At 42.5% G+C, this 21524-nt stretch overlaps 1 long non-coding RNA gene across 3 annotated transcripts; it reads right to left on the bottom strand.

Annotated features, from left to right (window-relative positions):
- Positions 1-6531: 6531 nt before the first annotated feature.
- LOC128339807 (uncharacterized) lies at positions 6532-21315 on the bottom strand. 3 transcript variants are annotated; one of them, XR_008313226.1, is made up of 3 exons: positions 21187-21315; positions 10204-10372; positions 6532-6744 (listed from the first exon to the last, which is right to left on the bottom strand). It is a non-coding gene; the product is annotated as an uncharacterized LOC128339807 (long non-coding RNA). The 3 variants fall into 3 exon arrangements; XR_008313225.1 differs by lacking the exon at positions 21187-21315 and adding an exon at positions 14140-14181; XR_008313224.1 differs by lacking the exon at positions 21187-21315 and adding an exon at positions 13719-14129.
- Between the last annotated feature and the right edge of the window lie 209 nt (positions 21316-21524).

Below are 21524 nucleotides of genomic sequence, written 5' to 3'. Positions count from 1 at the left end.
AAAATACCAATCAAATTAGCTTCTGATCAAACTAACAATTTGGGGTGAAGTGTGGGGTGGGGTGAGCACAGTCTCCATTCTCAGCAGTCTCTAAATTTGACCCATTTTCTGAGAGTAAGACTCCAATCCTATGCATTAGTGGATTAACAAGCTCTGAAGGGGCCTCTGTGCAAGAATTGAACATGGGCCCCATAAGTTTATTTCCCCATAGGGATCAACAGGAAACTCAAAGGGATTAATATAACTCCTGAATGGCTGGGCAGAAAGCTAGAATTTCCAGCATAGGGCTGATATAATACTGGTTTGCAGTATAGATAGGTGCCCACAAGCTACATCTTTCCCAAGTGCTAACTTGGCAAAGTTAGACTTGGACTCTCCCAAGTTAGACTTGGACTCTCCCAACTTGGACTCTCCCAAGTCCCCTGCTAACTTGGCAAAGAGGCATCTTTTAACACGGCGATTCTCTTTATTTAGCAGGGAGAGAGTAACTGGCCCTATCTACCCCCAGCACAGTACCTCCAGTGACTGTTGCTGGTGTCTGTCTTATGTTTCTTTTAGATTGTGAGCCATTTGGGGACAGGGAGCCATCTCATTTATTTATTTGTCATTCTTCTGTGTAAACGGCCCTGAGCCATTTTTGGATGGGTGGTATAGAAATCGAATTAATAATAATAATGATGAGGCACTACCTTGGCATGGTTGTGGGGCTTGTGTGCTCTGAGGAAGGTGAGAGCTATACCAGAGGTCCAACCATACTGGACAGGTCTCACCAGAGGAGCCAGACAAAGAGTGCCTCTCCCATCAACAATATGGTGAGACGTAACTTTAATAAATCTATACCAGATCGGTCGTCGCCCGGGTCAACAAGGACTGCGCCAGGTGCTGGAGTCCCTGGACATCTGGTGGCAATGGGCAACAGGACTTAGGATCTCCAGTTGAGCAACCAGGGCTGGAGACTGCAAAGTTACTGGAAGAAACGTCGCTTAACCAAAAAAAATATATGAAAACTGCCAACAAGGAAATAATGATCTGCTATTACAAGTCTAGTCCAACTAGAAGAGGTTATTTTAAAAGAATGTACCAAATCTGGAAAGAGAAGCATCCAGATACAGAAATAACAGAACAAAGGCTAGCAGACAAGAGAAGATACATAATAAGAAATAAAGTATTCACAGGAGTTGAGCTGGAAGAACTGCAAAGAGCAACACAGGTTCAAGATATGGAAGAAGAATTACCACCAACTGAAGAAGTTGCTCAGGCGCAGGTGGAGGAGGTGTTGGAAATAGAGGATGCCACTGTTGCTGAATTATTTCAAAATCAAAACCAGGCAACCTCCCCTTTGCCTTTACCTCAAAAACGCAAATGCCATTTAACAGAAAAGAAACAAGAACTAAAGCAAAAAATAACTGAGCACACCACCAGGGTTCGACTTCCAGCTCGAAAAACAGTTGCCAAAAACAACTTGCTCAGGCATTAAAAGATGTCAATGCTGCACTTGCAGAAATAACCAATAATTTGCAAGAAACAAACCAACTAATGTACAGTGCAGCAACAATAACAACACAAGAGCTCAGATATAAGATCAGTGGACCTGTAAAAAAAGAAAGCAGTACATCACCTAAATGGAAGATTAGATTAGAAAATTAAATCTCCAGGCTTAGATCAGATACTAGTAAATTGAAAGATATGAAAGACAAGAAGCTGAAGAATGAAAACACCAAACAGTATCTGATCCAAAAATACCACCTAGATTCAAGGAACATTAGAGATGTCCTGGAAATAATCAAGCAGCAAATAACAGCAGTGTCAAAGAAGATTAGCAGATATGAAGCTAGTATTACACAACACAGGAAGAATCTCCAATTCCAGTCGAATCAGAGATGTTTCTACCAAAGCATAGAAGGAGAAACTGCAAGAAACCTAGAAACACCAAATAAAGAAGAAACAGTGCAATTCTGGGGGAAACTATGGGACAATCCAATAGATTATAATAAAAAAGCAGGATGAATGAAAGAGGTCGAAAAATGTAACCAACAAATGCAAGATCTAATAATAACACCATAATTAATAAGTGAAAGAGCAAAGAAAATTAAAAATTGGACTGCGCCAGGCGACGATGAACTGCATGGCTTTTGGCTTAAACACCTAACAAGCCTTCATACACAACTATCAAAACAGTTCAATCACATTTTGCTAGGACGTGATATTGAACAATGGCTAACAACTGGGAAAACTCATCTCATCATGAAAGACCCAGCAAAAGGTGCAGTGCCAAGTAATTATAGACCGATAATCTGCCTGCCAACTATGTTCAAATTATTAACTGGAATAATAGCAGATGAAGTGATGCAACACTTATTAACTAACAAACAGCTTCCAGTTGAACAGAAAGGAAATTGCCCGAACACCAGAGGCACAAAAGACCAGCTGCTGATTGACAAAATGATTTTAGAAAACTGCAAGAGAAGAAAAACAAATCTAAGTGTTGCATGGATTGACTACAAAAAAGACTTCGACTCATTGCCTCACACATGGATACTAAAATGTTTAGAAACAACTAGTGTCAGCAAAAACATTCAGATATTTATAAAAAATAAGCAATGAGCATGTGGAGTACACAGTTAACAATCAATGGCGAGACACTTAGACAGGTTAGCATTAGAAGAGGCATTTTCCAAGGGGACTCACTATCCCCTCTGTTGTTTGTAATCGCCATGACCCCACTTTCACAAATGCTAAACAAAACAGGCTTCGGATACCAAACATCTAAAACATCAAGTCAAATCAACCATCTGCTGTACATGGACGATCTGAAGTAGTATGGAAAGTCCCAGTCAGAAATTGAATCACTGCTAAGCACTGTCCGTATATTCAGTAGCGATATAGCAATGGAGTTTGGACTAGACAAGTGTGCTGCATTAATAATGAACAGAGGGAAAATAAGAAAAACAGAAGGAATATAACTGTCCAATAGAAGCAACATAAAGAACCTGGAAGAGAAAGAACATTACAAATACTTGGGCATTCTCTAGGCTGATAACATCGCACACAATGAAGTTAAAAGAAAAATTGGAAGTGAATACATCAGGAGAATTAGAAAAATCCTCAAGTCCAAACTCAATGGCGGGAACACCATACAAGCCATAAACACCTGGGCTATACCTGTTATCAGATACACTGCAGGAATAATAGACTGGACCAGGCAGAGCTAGAGACGCTAGAAATCAGTGTTTCTCAAACTTTTTGGAGTCAAGGACCGCTAAATTCTTCGTGCAGAGTTTCAAGGACCGCTACATTCTTCATGCGCAGTTTCCCGGACCAGCAGTTAGTAAAGGGGTTTCAAGTCTGTCTATCTATCTCTCTATCAGACTTCTATACTGCCCCAAACATGCATCTCTGGGCAGTTTAGAATGAAAATAATATAAGCATTAAAATAATTAAATTTGGAATCTTTTGCAAACATGGAATATTAGGGGTTCTTAACCTTGGGTCTCTCAGTTAAACTCCCATAACCCCCAACAACAATGGCATTTGGCCATTATGGCTGGGGATTATGGGAGTAGAAGTCCACCAATGTCTGGGTACCCAAGGTTGAGAACCCCTGAATCTAAAAGCCTGGGTGAACAAATTTGTCTCCAGTATGTCTTCAGTATGTGCGTGGTGGGGGCGGAGGTGCTTCTGATTACTTAGTGGAGAGGGTATGTTGGGCCATTAGAAAAATTCAAAAGCTACATGGGGCCAATGAAAACAACATACAAGCAAGCCCCACTGATGCAAGAGGGAAACAGCGTTCCCTCTCAAGGCACCTTGACCACAACAGGCAGCTGGGTTTCAATCAACCAACCTTTGGCTGCAAATAATGAGCATGCAAGAACCAGCAGCCCTTCAAGTGGCGCCCACTGCCATACTTTTTCCTCCATGCCCCCGCACCGCATACAGTTTGAAGCTGTAAAGATAGGGAATAAGGTAGCTGTAGGAAGATCTCAGCAGCACATGGAGGCAAGGCACAAGAAGGGTCCCATGCCTCTGTGATACTCTTCCTCTTCCGTGCCATGTGCAAAATTGAGGAAGTGAGTGCCTTGATTTCAGTTTGGGGGGGTTGACTCCCAGTCAGGGACCGGCACTCAAGCCTTCGGGGACCGGCAGCGGTCCAGGGACCGGTGGTTGAGAAACACTGCGCTAGATCGTAAGACCAGGAAAATCATGACCATCAATCATGCTCTGCACCCCCGCAGTGATGTCGATAGGCTATACCTCCCTCGCAGCTCAGGTGGAAGAGGAATGCTGCAAGTCCATCAAACAGTAGAGGAGGAGAAAAGAGGCCTCGAAGAATATATCAAGGACAGTGAAGAAGATGCACTTAAAATGGTCAATAATGAGAAATTATTCAACACCAATGAAAGAAAGCAGGCCTACAAGAAAGAACAAGTCAAGGACCGAGCAGAAAAATGGAAAAAGCAGCCCCTGCATGGTCAATATTTGCAAAATATAAGTGGAAAATCAGACATCACCAAGACCTGGCAATGGCTTAAGAATGGCAACTTGAAGAAAGAAACTGAGGGTTTAATACTGGCTGCACAAGAACAGGCACTAAGAACAAATGCAATAAGAGCAAAAGTTGAAAAGTCAACAACAAACAGCAAGTGCCGCCTCTGTAAAGAAGCAGATGAAACTGTGGACCACCTAATCAGCTGTTGTAAAAAAATCGCACAGACTGACTACAAACAAAGGCATGACAAGGTAGTAGGGTTGATACACTGAAACATCTGCAAAAAATACAAGCTACCTGTATCCAAAAATTGGTGGGACCATAAAATTGAAAAAGTTGAAGAAAATGAAGATGCAAAAGTATTATGGGACTTTCGACTACAAACAGACAAACATCTGCCACACAATACACCAGATATAACTGTAGTCAAGAAGAAAGAAAAACAAATTAAAATAATCCACATAGCAATACCAGGGGATAGCAGAATAGAAGAAAAAGAAATAGAAAAAAATCACAAAATACAAAGATCTACAAATTGAAATTGAGAGGCTGTGGCAGAAAAAGACCAAAATAACCCCAGTGGTAATTGGCACCCTAGGTGCAATCCAAAACAACTTGAAAAGCACCTCAACACCATAGGGGCCACAGAAATCACCACCAGCCAATTACAAAAAGCAACTTTACTGCAAACAGCCTATATTTTGCGATGATATCTATAATAAACAACAGTATTGATGATAAAATTCAGCCATCCCAGGTCCTTGGGAAGGACTCGATGTCTGGAGAAAACAAACCAGTCAATAACACCTGTCTGACTGTGTAAACAAGAAATAATAAGTGCTGGATCATTCTGTGACCCCACCTCTGCAGGTGTCAATTATGACATTGCCTCTGGTTTACACAGGAACATAGGAAACTGCCATATACTGAGTCAGATCATTGGTCTATCTAGCTCAGTATTGTCTTCACAGACTGGCAGCGGCTTCTCCTAGGTTGCAGGCAGGAATCTCTCTCAGCCCTATCTTGGAGAAGCCAGAGAGGGAACTTGAAACCTTCTGCTCTTCCCAGAGCGGCTTCGTCCCCTGAGGGGAATATCTTGCAATGCTCAAACATCAACTCTCCCAATCATATGCATCCAGGGCAGACCCTGCTTAGCTATGGGGACAAGTCATGCTTGCTACCACAAGACCAGCTCTCCTCTCCTAGTTTCTCTATTATGTGCTCATTGTCTCCTTAGTGATGGCTAAAGCTCAACAGTCAGCCTAAGTGTTGTGGAGGATGCAGGAAAAGAAGAAACATATCACAGGATCAGCTTGGTTCTCCTCCTATTATCCTGAGAATAGATGGGATAATCATGGCAAAGCAGTTGTGCTCCTATTAAATATACAAATGAGTAGTAAGAAGCTGCCTGGTAAGAAGTATATTTCTGTTCTAGAATAGGAATTTGGTGGATGGAGGTGGTTTGAAACCAAGCAATCCAGCAGATGAAGCAAGTATTTCAGCATCTCTAAATGCCAGATTCTTTTACGTCCTTTCTTTGTTTGGCTCTGTTATTAGCTTTTGCCAAGGCTTAATTCTAGAGACGGTAGAGGAAAAGATACTATATTGCCTGGATAACAGACCAACTTGAAAAGGAAACTACAGAAAAATGGAGAGCAATAAGGCAACTTTCATTTTGGGAATCATCTGGAAAAGCTTAAAATAATATTAATAATAGATTCCAGCAAGTTTAACAGAACAAACTCACAACAACAATTGTGACACAAGGTAAGGAATGATGCAAGGTAAGGAACATAAGTTGTTGCACTGTTTTAGAAAAAGGGAAGTGAAAAACTTCAGATATTAATATCACCAACACAGAAGCAAGTGCTTTATTGCTAAAGAAAGCAGCCATTTGGTTTATTTCATACAGAATGAGAGACAACACCATCACAATGTGCTTTATTAGCAGGAAATGGCTTGGCTTGAAATGGATGGTTTTCAGTCAGTTTAAGAAAGCAACTAACTCATAACAAAGTCCAGTGATACACATCATTGGGTCACTTGTTTTTTAATGAATTTTTGTAAAAGTTTCTAAAACTATTTTAAAATGCCATAAATGCTTTACTTCATGGAAGAGGATTACAAAATATTCTGGAGTTTAATTCTCCACTCTGTCCATCATTCAAGCCTCATTTGGCGGAAACTGCTCCCTGCCTTGATATAAAAGGAGTAGTACCCAATTTTTTGTACCCTATGTCATAACTCCAGAATTCCTGGAAAACAAAATTTCAAAATTAATAAGGGAGTAGCTTTGTGGGTGCCAGGAGTTGTAATCGACTTGACAGCACACTTTACCTTTAGTGCATGATGGTAGCATTAAATGTGTGGAAGTTCAAGGACATCAGTCTATCCATTGATTTGTAATTTTTAAAAAATATATATTGAAAATCAATTGATGGATTTATCTCCTGAATGTCCACACATTTCATGTAGGAACACCATATGAAATTTCAGGGTTTTCTTCTGAGCCATTCAGAAGTTATTAATATTTTTGTGTTTCCCATTGATTCCCCTGACAAAATTATCATTTAAGTCAGAATTTGGGTGCCCTAGTGGTAGCCTGTGTTCACTGCACACATTTGCTCAACTGTAATTCCATCCCTGCTATCCATGTTTACTTGGAACTAAGCTCCATTAAACGCAATGGCCAGGAGTGGCTCACCTCACCTGCCTTGCTGCTTGCCACTCCCTGCCACCACCCGTCACCATTTCCCAGTGGCTAGCTCAGCGCTAGGTGGTTGGATGGGTTCTTTTCTTTCTTATTCACTCAGTTTTGTTTTGTTTTGTACGTAGGAGAAAATTTGGGGTGTGCAATTCGGATTTTCTGTGTTCCGATTTGTAACCGAATCGAAACAGCCCTGATTTGATTTGGATCCGAATCTGACCCATCCGAATCACCCCAAATTCAATTCGAATCCGAATCGCGGCTCATCCGAATCGAATCGATTCGGGTTTTGGATCTGTCTTATAAATTTTCCCAGATTCCCAGCTTTCATTTTTTTAAAAAGCTAAGCTCTAGCCCTTATAGTAGTGGAGTTATGGAGCAAAAAGTGTGGTCATTATTTTTTAAGTGTTCGGATTCTTTGGTGTATAATAACTTTCACTCAATGAATCCTTATGAGGATTCATTACACACCTTCATTTCTTCTATTCATTTTGACTGTCTTTTAGACAGTGCCAATTGTCAACTGCCATATGCCAACTACACCCCACTCCCACCCACAAAGCAGTGAGGTACTACTCAGTTAAGTTAAGTGCCTAATGGGTGGAGGCTACCACCCAAATTGCAGAGGAATCGGACAAAGGGCTGATTTTTGGTGAATTGTTGAAGGTTTGGTGTCTTTGAGGCAGATTTGGGGCATAAAGTGGGATCTGGGGTGGAAGAGTGTGGTGAGGTGGTAGTGCCTAATGAGTATTGATGATAAAATTCAGCCATCCCAGGTCCTTGGGAAGGACTCGACGTCTGGATAAAACAAACCAGTCAATAACACCTGTCTGACTGTGTAAACAAGAAATAAATAAATAACAACAGAATAGAAGAAAAAGAAATAGAAAAAATCACCAAATACAAAGATCTACAAATTGAAATTGAAAGGCTGTGGCAGAAAAAGACCAAAATAATCCCAGTGGTAATTGGCGCCCTGGGTGCAGTTCCAAAAGACTCTGAAGAGCACCTCAACCCCATAGGGGCCACAGAAATCACCATCAGCCAATTACAAAAAGCAGCTTTACTGGGAATAGCCTATATTCTGCGACAATATCTATAACAACAGCAACAACATTGACAATAAAATTCTGGCATCCCAGGTCCTTGGGAAGGACTCGATGTCTGGATAAAACAAACCAGTCAATAACACCTGTCTGACTGTGTAAAATAATAAATATTATTATTATTATCACATTTAAATCCCACTCTTCCTCCAAGGAGCCCAGAGTGGTGTACTACATACTTGAGTTTCTCTTTCACAACAACTCTGTGAAGTAGGTTAGGCTTTGAGAGAAGTGACTGGCCCAGAGTCACCCAGCTAGTTTCATGGCTGAATGGGGATTTGAACCCGGGTCTTCCTGGTCCTAGTCCAGCACTCTAACCACTACACCACGCTGGCTCTCTAATTGCAAAGGGATTGGTCAAAGGGCTAGTTTTTGATGAATAGTTGAAGGTTTAGTGTCTTTGAGGCAGATTTGGGGCATAAAGTGGGATCTGGGGTGGAAGAGTGTGGTGAGGTGGTAGTGCCTAATGGGTGGAGGCTACCACCCAAATTGCAGAGGGATTGGGCAAAGGGCTGGTATTTGGTGAATAGTTGGTTTACTCATCTTTAAGGTTTTCCCCTATAAGGTATAATGGAGGTTTCAGCAGCCCCATAAGTGCACTTGGAGGGTGCTGGGGTGGCCCAGAGTGAGTGGTGATGTAGTGCACATAGGGTGCCAGCCACTCCCCTGGGGTTGCTAACCCATGGGGTACAGGGTTCTGTTGTTTCTGAGGTGGTCTGAGTGTAGATTCTATAGTAGCAAATGAGAGTGGATTCATGGTTTGTATTTGAAATCTCATTTGCTACCAGAGAATCTACACTCAGAACACCTCAGAAACAACAGAACCCTGAACCCCATGGGCTAGAAACCCATGGGGGTGGCTGGCACTCTCTGTTCACTACACCACCACTCACTCTGGGCCACCCCAGCACCTCCCAAGTGCAGTTATGGGGCTGCTGAAGCCTACATGATTTCCTATGGAAAATTTCAACAATTCACTAAATACCAGCCCTTTGCCCAATCTCTCTGCAATTTGGGTGGTAGCCTCTACCCATTAGGCACTTAACTTAAACTGAGTAGTACCTCACTGCCTTGTGGGTGGGAGTGGGGTGTAGTTGGCACATGGCAGTTGACAATTGGCACTGTCTAAAAGACAGTCAAAATGAATAGAAAAAATGAAGGTGTGTAATGAATCCTCATAAGGATTCATTGAGTGAACCACCAAAGAATCTGAACACTTGAAAAATAGTGACCACACATTTTGCTCCATAACTCCACTTCTATAAGGGCTAGAGCTTAGGTTTTTTTTTTAAATGAAAGCTGGGAATCTGCGGAAATTAACAGGACAGATCCAAAACCCGAATCGATTCGAATCGAATCGGCCGCGATTCGATTTGTACCCGAATCTAGCCAATGGACCACAGGGGTGATTCGTTTTGTCTCCGAATCACCCGAATCAGCTAGATTCGGGTACAAATTGATTTGTATCTGAAAATGTAGTCCCACAACATAATAAAGGGAAAGTCAGGATTCAACCATGTTCACTAAATCAATCGGAGAGAGGTGTTATTTCTTTGCAGCGTATTCAGTCTTAAAAAAGCAAGGAAAGAGAATAGATGATGAGTCTAGTTTTGGGTTAGGGTAAGTAAGGAGATGGAGCAGTATCGAGACTGGTGGCTCATGCGGTGTCCATGGGATAGGGCTACTATAAGGGAGAGAGCTCCTAGGCCACTTGCCCAGGGTAAGTAGTGCTAACTTTATGTTACAATAGTATCCCACTGAGGAGCATCGCTCCCATTGTGCCAGAAGTTACAGCCTTGGAACCCAATCCAACTCCTCATGTTTATTCCTTATTTAATGAGCACCGAGTAGTGGTTCAAAAGGCTAAGGATTGTTCACGCCAGTTGGATCATATAACTTACTTTCTATAAAACAGAAGTTTTGGTTTAAATCCAAATTCTCTTGGTGCCATCTGGCCTCATCAAACTATAATTTTGCAAAGTTTGATTTATGTTGCATTCTATCATTTCTCAGCAGGGACATATTCTGGGAGTCACTCTGTATAGCTCAGGCACTGAAATCACAGTCCCACTGAGTGGCAAAGAAAGAAAATGAGAGGATCAGATACCTTGAACAGCCTGAAATAATCTCTGCCTCAGACCTTCCTTAAGGGTATTCACTATCAGGCTGCACAGTTGCACGTCCCTTATGGATAATTAGCAATGATATTCAACCAACAAAAAGCACACACATATATAGCTTTAAAATATGAGATGGGAGCACCAAATTATGCTACCTTCTCTCTACAGGCACAATTGAAGCACAACCTGGATCTCCTCTCCCCAAGGAAAGGGGGAGAGAACCCAGCGGCCATTTGTGTCAAGAACAGGAAGCTGGGAGTGAAGGATGGTTGATTGGAGGTGGAGGGAGACAGTTGGAAAGGAAAAGGATTTCTAGTGCAGGGAATTATCTCTTCCTCCCCACTAATATTCTTCCCGGAGTTCACACTCAGCTCACTTATGCAACTGATCCACAGTGGACAGCTGTGTGAGTGTGATAATGAGGGAATTGGCCAATTCCTTTCCTTTCCAGCATGTTCTCTTTATTCCCAGCTTGGGAATTGATTCCTGGCTTTCCACCGTCCGTGTGTGTGTGTGTTAGGGGGGTGGGCTGATGTCTGGGAGTGCCTAAAGCCAAAGATGGACATCCTAGTATGCAGTCCCTAAGACGAGAGGAAATGGTGCCATAGTTCAGTGCTACAGCATTTACTTTGCATGCAGAAGGCACTAGGTTAAATCTCTGGCAGCATTTCCAGATAGGGCCTGGAAAGAATCTTGCTTGAAAGCTTGGAAGGCCATTGCCAGTCAGCATAGAGGATACTGAACTAGATGTGCCAATGGTCTGACTCAATATAAGGCAGCTTCCTATGCTCTTATGTAACTGTTTGGATAAAGCACTCTGCACAGTCCATAACTTTCAGTGAAAGTGACTGTGAGGAGCAGGAAATGCAGGCATAAGCCTGCCAATGAGAGGATGTCTCTTGCATGCCTTCAACTCCTTTGATCCCTGTCTCCATGGATCTTTCAAAAATATGTCATGCTTTCAGATTATTGATGTAATTACCCCTGCTAACTGGGCAAAGAAGCACTTTTTAAAGGTGGTGATTCTCTTTATTTAGCAGGGGGGTGGGATAACTGGCCCTATCCACCCCCAGCACAGGACCTCCAGTGACAGTTGCTGGGGTCTATCATGTTTCTTTTTAGATTGTGAGCCCTTTGGGGACCATCTTATTTATCAATTATTTCTCCATGTAAACCACTTTGGAACCTTTTGTTCAAAAGAGGTATATAAATATTTGTTGTTGCTGTAACTAGACAGCATAGATGCACAGCTGAATATGCGCCATCAAACAGAAATGGTGAGGAGAAGGAGCTGATGGCAGAAACAAGAGCACCTACATTTGTTGCCTTCAGGCTTAGAAAATCAAGCTTTTATTACACAGCTTTTTCTGCAGGGTCAACCTTTCATGAGGCTAGGGGAGGTGGTAACCTCAGATGGCAAATTGTTGGGACACCAGCAGGCTGGCATGGTGCCCCCTGACATCACCATTGGAGGAGAGGAGAGACTACTGGAATCCTTCCCTTTTCCCTCCCCGCTTCCGCCACTTTCAAAGCTTTCAAGAATAGGTTGTGAAAGGAAGCTAGCCCCCACCAAAGGCAGGGGCAAGGCAGTAGTTGGCACCTCAGCTCAGGTGCTGCAATACTTTGGGCCATCCCTATACCTTTGCACCAGAAAGCTAAGCATCTCCATGAGTTTCTTTACCTTTAAAAAAAAAAAACCTCTGTGGATGAACTTCTGTCTTTCTATTTGTCATGTACTGCAAGGGATTGCTGCTACCAATTCTAAGTTAAAAGTCACCAGCTCTCATTGACAAACAGTCTTTGCAGTCACCAGGGGCATAGCTCAGGGAGAGGGGGGGCTATGTTTGCCCCTCTTCCCGGTGGCCCCGCGGAGTGAGGGAGATAATGGAAAAAATAGGGAGGGGTGTTGCTGGGAGGGGGGCTTGCTCAGGAGCTGGAAGCCCGGGTTCTTTGAACCCATCCACTCAATTATAGCTACATCCCTGACAGTCACATTATCAGTCATTGCTCAAAGATATTAGACTAAGGGTGGAGAGTCACATCTCTGAAAAGACGACGACAAGCCGGAGTTGTGCTCTGTAAGCACATCACACCCCAAAGTCAAAGACACATAAAAGATTGTTAGTTTGAGGATAAGGTAATTAGCAGTGCTAACAAGTCTAATCCCATTAAATGATACATTTGTATTACTCTTGAATATAATGAGATGAGAACTATCCACTGAAAAAAAGGAACTGTCTGTTTTCCACTTAACTAAAGGGGCTTCAGAGGCAAGCCTTTGAAGCAGTGGCATCACACTGGCTTTTGAAGCCATGGCACATTGCATTGAAGTCATGGCTGTACATTGGCATTTATAGCCTTATGCGGAGAGTAAGCAATTTGCAGTAAATTTCTCACACAGGCCTACTCTTCCAAAGGTTTCTTTATGGCAGAGAGTGCAATGAATACTGATGATCAAACATGCAGGGTTTCAAATGTCTGGCTGGAAATATTGTCACCCCCCCCCCGGATAATCAAGATAAATAACATGAGAGGAGGAGGTGGAGAAATCTCTACTTGAGCGGGGGGGGGAGTCATCAGCCAGACACTGAATGGTAACTTTATAGAAAATTAAACACTAGATATGCTCATTTTCTTCTATGCTTTGCAAATCTTATTTCACATCTCACAGATCTCCAGTATCAGGTTCTGTAAAACTGCGGAAGGGAAAGCATAGCAGTCATGGGGCTCTGAGCTTGGACCTTGGGACATACAAGCCACTATCATGTCTCTGACTGTAGCTGAATCAATATGCTTTGGGTATTTTTAATAGAACAGGATGTTAACAAAATACTCTAATTCTTGATTAATTCCCAGCCTCCTGCAGAATAATGGCCAGAACATATGTTACAGCCACCATGGGGATGCTGCCAAGAACAGTGCCCCAGTGGCAAGTGATCTCATTCTCCGTTGGGCTATAACATTTCCAAGTACTCATCACAAGATGCAGCCTTCCACACTGTGGATTTACAGAGCGAGATAGAGATGGGAAGATGGAACAGCATCCCCATGGGAGCTGTAATGTGCTCCAGCCCTAAGACAACCTAATGGTCTGAGATGAGTAGCCCAGGGAGGGAGCATCTCTGCTTATCAGGCCTATCTCACACAGACTTTGTGGAAGATTTTTTTAAAAATCCATGGGCTATTAGAAAATTAGCTATTAGTGTAGGACAGCAGTCTTCTAACTGGCATTAGAACCAAGAGTCTCTAAAGTCTCAATAGTTGACATATAGCCTCTACTCTTGATGTTCACTCACCTCTTAGGATAGATGCATTTCAGGTGCAACCTTGTTCTTGGTTCCTAAACAAACTGAATTTGTTAAAATATCCTACCCTTCTGTTTTTGGCCTTCTGGAAAAGAGGGACATCTTTTTCTCTCCTGATGTCTGTATTTAATTTAATTAATAAGCTGTTGGCACTCTAACTTATATCTGTGTTTAATTTTAGATTTATTTTAGCTAGGGAAATAACTGCCATCTCGGGGGTTATCGGGTGTCTGAATACTGCTACACACGGCAGAGACACTGCAGTGCAAACACAAATATTGATTTGTCATATCTCATTTTAAAGAAGTAACATATGTCTGTGAAAGGTGTCAGCAGAGCCATGACTTTGCCATAGAGAAAAAGCTCTAGCTTCACAATAACAAGGATTCTGCAAGAAGGAAAAGACTCATACCAAATGTCTTGATTTACATTTCTGAGAATTGTTGGGGGGGGGGGGAGTTGGACAGCAGATGGCGCTGCAACCAAGATTGTTGTGGATGCTTCCATGGATACAAAGTTCTAACTGTGAGGTTTCTTTCTTGTCTATGAGGTCATTTTCATATGTGACTGTTTTCAACTGAGCTTCTAATGTGGATATAAACATTGCAATGGCTGAGATGTACTTTTGATTTTTCTTCATAGTGTTATGCCTGAACACTTCCAGAGTGTGGTTTTAGGCCTGCCAGGCAAATAACTGTACCTAATGATGGGGCAAGCAATGTGGAGCAAAATGGATCTCTCCAGACATTTTCACACACGATGTGGCATAAAGCAGCTCTTGCTTCATCCACTTAGTAATGTGAAGACAAAACCTGCATTGACCAGAATGCACATTCACATTAAAGACACCTTTCTTCCACATTTATAGCATTTGGAGATTAACATAAAATAGCACAAGAGAGTTCCAAAGGCAATTTAAGCCTCTACATGGGGCAGTTGGAAATAAGTAGTATTTCACATGGTGTGCATGTACATTCCTTTTGTTCTACTGTTGCCTCCAGTCTCTCTCTCTCTCTCTCTCTCTCTCACACACACACACACACACGTACGTACATATAGAGCCTGTACAGACTATAAATACATATGTATGTATAAAACCTGCACAGACTACTTGCTAAGGATGAAAATGAGGTAAGTGTACACTCTGTAGCTGCTATCTCCACCTTCAACTTTCTAGAGGAAAATGCCTTCTTTATCTTCAGACTGCTTTATTTCAGGTAGAAAATTCTGGAGGCTGAGTGTTGTTGGAGACAAGATCAACTGCCTGTCTCTCTTAGCCTTTCCACACTGACTCTTTGCCCAGTAGCAACTGGCTGCTACATCCCTTTTGACCAAACACATTTTGAGCCAACGAAATATGACATAGTGACCAAATTGCCCTCCAGAGTGGTATTTGCTGCAAAGAGGAGAACTCTTTTTGGTAGGAAAATTGTGCAGGAGAAAAGGGTGCCATGGTCATGAGCCAGACGGGGCCTTGACAGCTGCATTTGGACAAAAAGAGGAAATGTTGGTGCACTTCCTATTTAGAAGACATTGGATTATACCCCATCTGAGAAATTTAAAATAATAATTCAACGTTGTACTTAACTGCAACTCCATCTTCCAAGTTAGGATCAACCTTAATGAGGCTATGTGCCCTGTGGTGTTCATCCTCCACTCCCTCATAATATTGTCTAAAACTGCCCTTTTTATTAATAAGGATATTGGGGTATTGACAACCTCTATTGGATTACACTGTAAAATGAAAGTACTATGCCTTTAGAGAATTAGGGACAAAGAGACCAAACACTGTAAGTATGTTTTATGTTTGTAGATGCTTAGATCAGAACGTGTTCTTTCCAGGTCTTGTGGGACAGGAACATAGAGACTGCACACACAATGTCTTCACTGTATTAGTAATGCCAATAGCACTGTGGGGTGACATTCATCCCAGTGCCTTCCTTGTGGCACTCCTTTCCTAAACAGTTAAATAGTAAATAAGATGATTTTTTTTTTTTTTTTTACTGTGGACTTGGTGTTATGCTTAATGCTCTTCAACAAATAATGGCATAGCTTCCCTAAATGCCATTTAGGTGGTAATGGGCTGGATGAGGGATAACAAACTGAAATTGAATACTAATAAAATGGAGGTACTGACTGTGGGTGTTCAGAAGAACTCGAGAGATGGTTTAGATCTGCCTGTTCTGGGTGGGGTCACACTCCCCCAGAAAGAACAAATATGAAGCTTGGGAGTGCTCCTGGATCCCAAACTCTCTCTGGTCTTCAGGTTGAAGCAACAACCAGGGGCACTTTTTATCAGTTTCTGCTGATAGGTTAGCTATGCCCATTTCTGGAGGAAAATGACCTCAAAGCAGTGGTACATATGTTGGTTACCTCTAGGCTTGACTACTGTAATGCACTCTACATGGGGTTGCCTTTGTACATAGTCTGGAAACTCTAGCTGGTGCAGAAAGTGGCAGCCAGACTGGTTTCCGGAATAACCTGAAGAGACCATATAACACAAATAAATGCACTGGCTGCTACTATATTTCATTTCCAAGCAAAATACAAAATGCTAGTTATTACCTATAAAGCCCTTAACAGCTTGGGTCCAGGGTATTTAAGAGAGCACATCCTTTGTCATGAACCCTCCTACCTATTAAGATAATCTGCGGAGGTCCAGCTACAACCAACTCATTTGGTGGCTACTCAGGACTGGGCCTTCTCTGTGGCTGCCCCAGGATTGTGGAATGCACTTCCTGTTAAAATCAGAGTTTCTCTATCTCTGGTTAATTTTAAAACAAAAAGACCCTTAAGATGCAACTGTTTTCTTAGCTTTTAATTAATTTTAATTGGTTTTATATTATATTTGTGTTAATAATTTTATCATGGATTTATATTTGTGTTATATTTATTATTTATATTTAAACTAGGGATGCACATGTCAGGTGGTATAGAAATATGATAACTAGATAGCTAGCTAGCTAGCTAGCTAGATAGATAGATAGACAGATAGACAGACAAAATAATGCAACTCCCAGGTTTTTAAAGTACAATTTGGGGTACTTGTTATCCCAATACTGGACTGATACAGTACATTTGTAGTATCCACGGGGTACTGTGCTTGAGAAGAGTGATCATTTATTACTTTAGGAAAGATCTTGTGTGTTCAGCCTCTGTTCTCCTTTCCCACATGGAAGGGACAGATTCTGGTCTACGCATCTGAGAACATGAAACATGCTTACAGTACTTTGACAGTATTTGTGGGGTCTCTTTGATCCCTAGTTTGTTATGTGGGGAACTTGTTATTCCTTGTGGACCTTGTAAGCACATTTATGAAACAGGCAGTTTCCCAAGAAGGTCACAACCACAGGACTGAAGGTCCAAATAGAACTATGGTTTATAGAATATAGAACAAGAAGCTTGACCTGGGTGTTTAACGAGGGAGTTCCAATGTTACACAGGCATGGAAGGTGTGCACGTTTCTGGGCTACTTGCTTTACCTGTGCTATAGATGTGTAGGAACATAGGAAGCTGCCATATACTGAGTCAGACCTGTTGGGAGCTGCTTATAGGAAAACGGTGGAGAAGGAAGAATCCCCCTCCCCTTCGCCTCGTGCGGGGGGAGGGAGCTTGTCCCAGCCTGATCTCCACGAGGCCCAAGAAGGGCTCCGATTGGTCGATCGGCTGGGTGGGGGCGTGGCTCAGGCTGCAAACGGCCGAGCCACGCCAGAATCCGCAGTTCGCTTTCAGCGTCCCCGCCCTCCCTCCCTTGATGCAGAGCGGGTCTAGGGACTGGTCGCCTCTGGGGCCGAGTAGGAATTTTTTGCTCCCAACGCATTGGCCTCTGTTGGGTTTTTTTTTGCCTACTCCGTTCTGTATTCAGCGCTTAGTTAGGATTTAGGTTGGCCACGTTAGCATGAACAGTGCGGGCTGATGGGTAAGGGAAGTTTAGATTATCGGTGAGCACCCTTGGACATTTAAAGGTGGATTGGTCAATTGCTCCTTTGTTGCCTGTGCGGCACGGGGAGAAGTTAATTGCCATGAAACCTGCTTCAGGACTTCACCAACCTTTGGGCTGTGCGGTCCGGGGGGTTGAAGACCTGTAGCTGTCCAGGTCCCCTCTTCTAAAGGGGGTGGTTGGCTTTGAAGGAATGGGGCGGGATCTACCTGCCTCTTTCCTGAGCCAGGGTGTGTCGCCCTGTGAGGCACTGGGTTGGATAGGATTATCCTAGCCCACACCTAGGTGCCCGCACTGTTTTATTAGGTGACTATTCACCTGGTTCAGTCAGCCAGGCATGCTGTTCTGTTAAATAAAGCGTGGCCCTTATATCCCAAAACTTTGTCTCCGTGTCTTCTTGGGCCTGGGTCTGGGAACAAAGAGATGTGCAAACAAGGTCACCTGAACTGAAAGAGACACCCAATGGATGCCCCTAGCTAGAAAAAGCAGCTAGAAGCTATCTTCCTTGGGCTTTGCCCTCTGCACTCATGGGAAGGCATACTCTAGAGTGTGAAATCCTGACATGGGTGAACCATGTCTGAGCACAGTTTCAATCTGAAAGAAACTGCAGTCCATTGAGATAGATCCCATGGGATCAGTGATCCCCATAGGGGGCTACTTTTTTAACCAGAGGAGATTGAGCACCCTCTCCACCTTTACTGGTGGAAAGTATTTATCTAATAATTTTAAAAATCTTCTAGTCTAACCTGGTGGTCTCCAAGCATTCACACACACTCATACCCAGGGAAGGGGAATTGGGGAGAGAAGAGGAAATTCCTGGGACCAGAGGGATTCCCTGTACTACCTGTCAGGCATGAAGGATGGGGAAGCCAGATTCTCAGCTGAGAAAATGGGGGTGGATGGTGGAAGAGAAGAGGGTCACAATCTCCAGAATGAATCCCAGAGACTGTGTGGTTTGAAGGACTTTTGGCTAGCTATTTTTATAGGGTAAAAAGATATCTTGTGTGCTTAAGGCTATGTGTTAAAACATTGCCGCTCAAGATTTATTGGTTGCTGGAAGTGTTTTATCTGGGAAAACAATGGTTTTTGGGATGGTTAGACCTCTAGATGGAATTTCTTCAGGATGGAGGTTAACTTGTTGACTTTAACAATGGCTTTGGGGATGGTTAGACATCTAGATGGAATTTTCTCAGGATGGAGGTTAAAATGTAGACTACAGATATTGGCTTTATTGATGGTTGATGTGGATAAGCTGAGAGGCATGAATGGGTGGCGTTAGAGGAGTGCAACAATATGAGCGGATGAAAGAGGAGTTATGGCTGCCTTGCCCTCAGAAGCACCACATTTTCCATAAGGGAAAGCCTTTCCAGGGTGCCCAGGTTGGGCTTCCATAAGCAGTGAACTGCAGCTGCACTCCCTCCTTGGCTTTTCTCCCTATGATACTTATGGCTGCAATGGTAAGCACTGAAACTCCCGAACCCTTCTGGGAGCATGCAGGTCCAGACTGTATACCTTTCTAAGGCACAGGACAGGGGAGGTGGTGTACACAGATGTACACCAATTCTGGACCTCCTAATAAGTCCAATAGGACTTGCCTATACCCCAGTATCCATAATAATAAAATGGGCACATTTAGACAGTATTACGAGGAGGTGGTGGATGAAACACCATAGGGCACAACCTTATTAAGGTTGATCCTGGCCTGGAAGATGGAGTTACAGAACATTGACCACAGAGTTTTATTATTTTTAAACTCCGTAAATGGGATACAATCAACCCCGTTTTCCACCAAGGGTTAAGTCCATCAGTAAATGACAGGTTTAGTGTAGCTTGCTTCCTGCTTTAAGAGACTAGAGCCTTCTGCCTATAATAACTGGACAGTCATCCCCCTGACCATGTCACTGTTGCAGCATAGATGACACACTTGGTATTAAATGATTAATACCTGCTAACTGGGCAATTAACCTGCTAACTGGCCCCTGCTAACTGGGCAAAGAGGCACCTTTTTAATGTGGTGATTCTCTTTATTTAGCAGGGGGAGAGTAACTGGCCCTATCTATCCCCAGCACAGTACCTCCAGTGACTGTTGCTGGTGTCTGTCTTATGTTTCTTTTTAGATTGTGAGCCCTTTGGGGACAGGGATCCATCTTATTTATTTGTTATTTCCCTGTGTAAGCCACTTTGGAACCTTTTGTTGAAAAGTTTTATGTAAATGTTGTTGTTGTAATCAGATCAAGGAAGAAATAAATATGATATGAAAACAGTCACCTGAGTCTGAGCTCTCTCTCCTGCCTGCCATCAAGGTAACATGAGACTACCCAGATGAACTGAGCCAAGGAGGTAATTCACACAATCAAAAACTATGTTCTACTCAGGTCTGGGAGCTGTGTGCGCTCCCAATTTTTGATTTTGTGGAAGCAAGGTAGGAGGAAACCTGGATAAAAGTGATTGTGTGGAAGAAAGTGATTGTGTGGCAGAAACCTTGCTGCCACATAATCACTTCTACCCAGGTTTTCCTCTCACCTTGCTTCCACATAACTGAAAATTGGGAGCACTCACAGCTCCCAAACCTGGGTAGAACATAGTTTTTGATTGTGTGAATGACCTCATTGTGTAGTTTGCCATTAATTACAGGTGCAAAAGCCAATGAAAGTAAACGAAAGTAAACATATGTTCAGTGACATGTTAAATCAGGAAGACCAGTTGCTAAAGCTACTTAAGAAAACCCTAAAATGGGGCAAGTCAGTGTTATGAATTATTGATTCAGCATAGCTGTATTACCGACAGCTAACTCATTCATCAGTGCAATTTTTATGTGAGCATTTTACCTCCACTGCAATGACTTTGAAATGATATCCATGGAATGATGTGTGGGGTGGGTGGGGGGGTTATGTTGGAATCAGTGCAAACTCCATAGATTTTCAAGAAACAGGAGAAGGATTCTGGAAAACCCACATGGATAATTAGTTTTTCCACATATATAAATCCTCTTCCCAAAAAACACCCTAATAAAGGCAAACCACATCTGAAATTCACCTTAACCTTTCTTGATGGTTTAGAAGTTTTCCAGTTTTACATCAGTATACACGCTTCTTTAAAAAAGGAAACGGGGGGGGGGGAGAAAAGCACTCACTATTTGGCAAGTTTCATATAATCATATTGCAACCACAGTGTTCTGAAATGGTAAACATCCATAGCAAGACACCTGCTTCCTCCCAATATTGGCTTAAGAGCCATCCAAGATCATATTTTTAACTGACAACATTGCTATGGTCATAAAGAAAGAACATTTTGCAGAACGGAAACAGCTGTACTACTTTAAATATTGATTATACGGCCTAATGTAATGAAAATATCCTAATTTCAGCTGTCTACCCAAAGATGAAACTACTAAGAAAAAAAGTCTTCCCATACCCAATTTTTCTCACACCCAGTTATTTAAAGATTCATGTTATTCAAATGGCTTGTACCACCTTATAGAGAATTGCCAAAATTTGGTCAATACTGGCATTCACATACCATGTCGACCATCCCAGATGAATTTTGTGAAAAGATTCACTGGTTTAAGTCACCATTTGTCTTGAGACAAACACTGGTGAATTCTGAGATGTTTCCTTTTTTGTAGCTGTTCTGGCTGCTACATTGGAACCCCTCCCCACTTTGCTTTTCCTTTCCCCCAGGTTATCAGACATCACACAGTTAATAGGATTGCATGATAATGTCATCTGTCCAATTAGAGCTGGCTACATTATGACATCACAAAGCACATTTAGAGTGAGGACAATGCAAGCCTGCAGCCCTTTCACAGGGAGGGACTTTTCACAGCTGACAAAAGCTTCACTGAAACCCAGCCCCAT

This window comes from Hemicordylus capensis, chromosome 1, assembly GCF_027244095.1.
Source record: "Hemicordylus capensis ecotype Gifberg chromosome 1, rHemCap1.1.pri, whole genome shotgun sequence".
In the NCBI taxonomy this organism is placed as follows: domain Eukaryota; kingdom Metazoa; phylum Chordata; class Lepidosauria; order Squamata; family Cordylidae; genus Hemicordylus; species Hemicordylus capensis.
Note: the sequence above shows the minus strand (reverse complement) of the source record. Positions and strands in the feature narration are given on the sequence as shown.